Source organism: Leptonychotes weddellii, unplaced genomic scaffold (assembly GCF_054177405.1).
Source record: "Leptonychotes weddellii isolate Sample4059 unplaced genomic scaffold, ASM5417740v2 HiC_scaffold_5115, whole genome shotgun sequence".
NCBI classification, from domain to species: Eukaryota; Metazoa; Chordata; class Mammalia; order Carnivora; family Phocidae; genus Leptonychotes; species Leptonychotes weddellii.
In genome coordinates, this window is record NW_028018659.1 from 1 (window position 1) to 5,515 (window position 5,515).

Here is a 5,515-nt window from a genome sequence, read left to right on the forward strand (position 1 = left end):
TGGCCCAAGTGACATCATTTGGGGCCTGCGGGTTTCTTTTCACAGTTCTGTGAGTATCAGTCACACAGAGTGGGCCAGCACGCATGTTCTTACGTACACACACATGCACACAAAACCCGCATTGGTCACTCCACTGTTGACTCCATCTGTATTAGAAAAACCCAGTCTTGTCCTTCTGTGTGTCTCCTTTACTTTTACACAAAACGCTTCACCCCGCTGACACTTCTGGTCACCACATATATGGGGGTTCCCCCCACCAAGCAATTCTCTGCCACACCAGTTGGGTGTCCTATAATTCAAATCCATTCTGACACTGTCTCCCCAGAGGTAGCGCCGGATCCCGCAGGCAAGGGTCCCCCAAGACTGCCCCCACTTCAGATGCCAATCACAAGTCCAGCTTGTCACCTGTCCTTCTCACTGATCGGTGGTACATCTGAAGTTCCCATGACTCCCTCCTCAGATTCAACTAATTTGCTAGGGCAACTCACAGAACTCAGGGAGCACATTTGCCAGTTTATTAAAGGAGATGACAAAGGATACAGATGAACAGCCAGAGGAAGGGGTACATAGGGTGAGGTCTGGGAGGGTCCCAAGCAGAGGGGCTTCTGTGCCTGCAGGAGTTGGGGGTGCATCACCCTCCCAGTGTGGATGTGTTTTCCAACGTGGAAGCTTCCCAAACCCCATCCTGTTGGTATCTGGGGGGCCTTATGGAGGCTTACTCATGTAGGCACAATCAATTATTAACTCCATTTCCAGCCCCTCTGCCCTCTCTAGAGAATGGGGGGTGGGGCTGAAAATTCCAAGCTTCTAATCATGGCTTGGTCCTTCTGGTGACCAGCCCCCATCCAGGAGCCCACCCAGAGATGCCTCAATGGAACAAACGATACTCCGGGTGCTCTATCTCTTCGGAATTTACAAGGGTTTTGGGAGCCCCGTGTCAGGCAGGGATGGGGTCAAAAGCCCAAATATTAGCACAAGATGCTCACAATGTCCTCATCACTTAGGAAATTACAAGGGTTTCAGGAGCTCTGTGCCGGGAACCGGGGCAGACACAAATATATATATTTTCTATCCTCTCGCACCATCCTTTTCAGATCTCCAGTAATAGCGATGCCTCCTCCCTTCAAAGCCCGGGGAAACAAAGCCAGGGCCACACCGGCAGCACCATAGTGGGTCTTTGTGGGGGGGGGGTGGGGGCAGCGTTAGTAGTGGAGGAAGGCACGAAGCATGAACATGAAGTACTGTGTCCTTGCCCCAGGAGAGGGGCACAAGAAGGGAACGTTTCCTCCCTCCTCCCCAGATCCTGGTTCCGGCCCTGATGGTAACCGCGGAGAAGGACCCCGTGCTCGTTCCTGAGATGTCCAAGCATATGGAGGACTGGGTAAGGGAACGGTCCTGCCCTGGGGTCATCGGCGCATCCCGGCAGAGGGCATGGGCGGCCGAGGAAAGATGGCAGCTGAGGCCACAGAGCAGGAGATCTGCTTGAACCACTTGCTGGACAAGGTTCTCCATAGCATCACTGTCACCTCTTGGGAGCTGTTGTCATAACCAATGCTGCCTTCCCCTGCACCGGCGTGGCCTGTCACTCACTCACTCATGCATTCGTTCATTCGTTCATTCATTCATTCATTTCATGGGCTTTTACCGTGCATGTAAGTGTGTTGGCCCAGTGCTAGATTCTGGGACGGGAAGGATGAATAAGATACGGAGCCCATCCTTGGGGAGCCCACTGTCAGCATTTAATCCCGAACCCAGGAGAGAGTGAAGGAGAGGGCACGGTTAGGAATGAGGTCTTTGCAGAGGTGCTGACCTTGGTGAACATCTGGCCTTGGTGAACAACTAAGGCTTGCCTGGCAGAGAGAATGGAGACAGGGTGAGAGGCAGGGAACATTCGGGACATGCTGGGAGAATGGCAGGAATTCCAGAAGGCTGGAAGATTCTCCTGAGCCCACTGGGCCAGGCTGAGCTTTGTACATCCATCCATGAGCATAAGCCACTGAAGGGGATTGACAGGTGACAACCTTGTGGGTTGGAAGCTCACTCTGCTACAAATGTGGAGGTTGGTAGAAAGTGGGGAGGCTTGCAGGTGGGGTGACCATGGGCTGGCTCATTTATCCTGCCCAGCTGCTGGGGGCAGTTCCATGGCTGTGGCTTTGTGAGCATCATCAGACACAGCAGACAGTGTGTTAAGTGGGATGCAGTGTGGGCTCTAGAGCCCACTGACAGAGGGCTGCAGAAAGCCATGAGCCCGTTGGGGGGTTGGGGGGGTGCTCATTCTCTCTGGCCCTACCCTCTGAAGGTTTCTGTAGAATTTCCAGTTCTTCAGCTGGCCCTTTCCAGCCCTGGCAACTGACCGCTAACCTTGCTGAGGTTTGTGCTTGGAAGGGGCTGCACTTGCCTCTGGGAGGAAAGCCACATTTTTTCCCCAGCATTTTCTACATCATATTGCGCAGTTCAAGGCTTGTGTCGGGAGGGAGCCCGCATGTGCCGAGTGCAGTGCTGCTCCCTCTCCATCCTTGGGGCTCATTGCTCTGACCCGCTGTGGGGATTCAGGATCCAAAACGGGAGGCTGAACAGCCCTGCGTGCAGACCACCAGGGAGAAGGGAGGCAGCCTGAGAGGGGGGCACTCAGTCACGTCTGCATGGCAGGAGCCACACAACAACCAGGCATTTTCCAGACGGTGAACAAGCCATGTCCTAATAATTCTAAAGAGAAGCAATTTGTGGTGATCAGTACAAGGCAGCCCTGAATTTGAATCTTAGCTCCACCACCTGCTGTGTGGCCTCGGGCAGGTTACCTAACTTTTCTGAGCCTTCATCTTACCCCATAGGATTATGGTCACGGTTAGAGAAGGCAATGCACGTAGAGTACCTGGCACATAGTAGGAACTCAATAAATGCCCATTCCTATCCTAAATAACGGAGGGTCTTCGGGGGTGGCCTGGGGGAGCACTAACCAAAAGCCAGACTCATTTGCATTCTGCCATTGACTTTTCTGGGTGGGGTTTTCTTGCAGATCCCCTACCTGAAAAGGGGACACATTAAGGATTGTGGACACTGGACACAGATGGAGAAGTAAGGAGATGTGGCAGGGTAGCGGGGTTGGGGGGGATCCCCTGATTGGAGATCAGGACTTCCTGTTCACCTCCAATAAGGCCTTTCCCGGCTTGGCCATTCCCTTCTTCACCTCTGCTTTCACATGGGGTGAGTGGGTCCAGACAGGTGTGAATTGCCCTTTCTTCCCTTTCCAGGCCCACCGAGTTGAATCAGATCCTCACTGAGTGGCTGGAGACTGATGCCAGGGACCCACCGGTGGTCTCGAAGCTTTAGGGTGTGGCTCGTGCCAGCCCCCAGCAGGCCTTCAAGCCCTTCTTCTGTTGGGTGCTCCTCTTGGAACCCATCATTTAATTTTAGTTAATATAAATCTGAATTGCCCTGTCTGGCAGGCAATAGCTTCCAGGTGGCTCAGGGCAGACCCAACCCTTCCCTCTAGCCGTTCCTTCCCCAGCCACGTCCAGAAGCCATGTCTCCTCCAGGTGTGGCCCCTCCCCGAGGCTTCAAGCCCTCATCGTCTCCTGCCCAGAGCCGCGCAGCACTTGGGTGGGAAATACCCATGCCTCACTGCTCAGAGGAATCCATCTAGCCACACATGATAAAATATTTTCTTAGCAGCTGTAGAAGTTTCTCCCGAGTGTTGGCTACCGCACGCAGTTGTTAACTGTCTGCCCTGCGAGATGGTAAGGCCCGTGAGATTGGCGGCTGCCTGTCTAGGTGATGCATCCTTGATCCTAACCCAACAGATGCCTGGCATTTTGTAGATGCTCATTAGATGTTTGCTGGGTGACTCAGAGAATGGAAGCATGGGTGGATGGATAGATAAATGGGTTCATTTCAAATTCTTGATTTTGATGTCCTACCGGGTGAGGTAGATGGCCAATCGCATGACTGTGTCCACCATACAAAGCCTCGATGGAACAAGACTCTTGGGGCGCCCGGCTGGCTCAGTCGGTAGAGCGTGCGACCCTTGATCTCAGGGTTGTGAGTTCAAGCCCCAAGTTGGACGTGGAGCCTACTTTAACATGAATGAATGAATAAATGAATAAATAAATAAATAAAGTGTAGAAAAAAGACTCTTATTAAAATGACTCCCAGCATATCTGTTAATGGAGCTAAATTCAGAAGGAGAAGACCTCCAGATGCTAGTCCTCTACGAATCTTAGCATTAATTGGATACAGTACATCAGTGGGTTTCTGCTGCGTAGAATAGAAAGGCAATTTTTGTAATAACACAGCTGAAGTATTTATGGTTACTGTAGATGCTTACAGTTTTAGCATTTATGAGTGGGATCACTTTGTCAGTTTACCTAAATATGTTTTGTCATATTTACATACAAGGGTTTTGAGGCTGGTACTTACTTTTGAAAGAATATCAATGATGTTTGTACTCCTATAAGCACTCTTTTTTTCACTGTGGTAAAATATACATAAAATTTACCATTTTAACTATTTTCAAGTGTACAAGTTCAGTGGCATGAAGTACACTCACTTTGTTGTGCAACCATCACACCGTTTGCCTCCAGAACATTTCCATTGTCCAAACATAGACCATACCCATTAAACACTAACTCCACGTTCTCCCTCTCCCTAACCTATGGCAACCCCCATTCTGCTTTCTGTCTCTATGAATATGACTATTCTAGCTAATTCACACAAATGGAATCATACAGTATTTGTCTTTTTGAGACTGGCTTATTTCACTCTAAGATCCTTTTTTTGTTTGTTTTTTGTTTTAAGATTTTGTATGTTTATTTGTCAGAGAGAGCACAAGCAGGGGGAGCAGCAGGGGGAGGGAGAAGCAGGCTCCCCACTGAGCAAGGAGCCCAAAGTGGGGCTCCATCCCAGGACCCTGGGATCATGACTTGAGCCGAAGGAAGAGACTTAACCGACTGAGCCACCCAGGCGTCCCACTATAAGATCTTTAAGGCTCATTTATGTTGTAGCCTGTATTAGATATTCCTTCCATTTTAAGGCTGAATAATATTCCATTGTCTGGATATGCCACATTTTGTTGATGCACTCGTCTGTTGGCTGACACTTGAGTTGCTTCTACCTTTTGGCTGCTATTAATAACGCTACTATGAACATGGTGTACAAATACCTCTTTGAGTCCCTGCTTTCAGTTCTTCTGAGTATATACCCAGAGGTGGAATTGCTGGATCATGTGGTAATTCTGTTCAATTTTTTGAGAACCCATACTGTTTTTCCAGAGTGGCTGCATCATTTTTCATTCCCATCAGCAATGCAAAGGGTTTCATTTTTTTCACATCATCACCAACACTTGTTATTTTCTGAGTTTTGGATAATAGCCATCCTCATGGGGGCGCCTGGGTGGCTCAGTTGGTTAAGCGACTGCCTTCGGCTCAGGTCATGATCCTGGAGTCCTGGGATCGAGTCCCGCATCGGGCTCCCTGCTCGGCGGGGAGTCTGCTTCTCCCTCTGACCCTCCCCCTCTCAT

The 5,515-nt window shown here is 50.2% G+C and overlaps 1 non-coding gene across 1 annotated transcript; it reads left to right on the forward strand.

Annotated features, from left to right (window-relative positions):
• Positions 1 to 1,279: 1,279 nt before the first annotated feature.
• Positions 1,280 to 4,116, forward strand: LOC102734526 (uncharacterized). Its single transcript, XR_014142453.1, has 3 exons — positions 1,280 to 1,381; positions 3,017 to 3,075; positions 3,252 to 4,116. It is a non-coding gene; the product is annotated as an uncharacterized LOC102734526 (transcript).
• Positions 4,117 to 5,515: the final 1,399 nt, after the last annotated feature.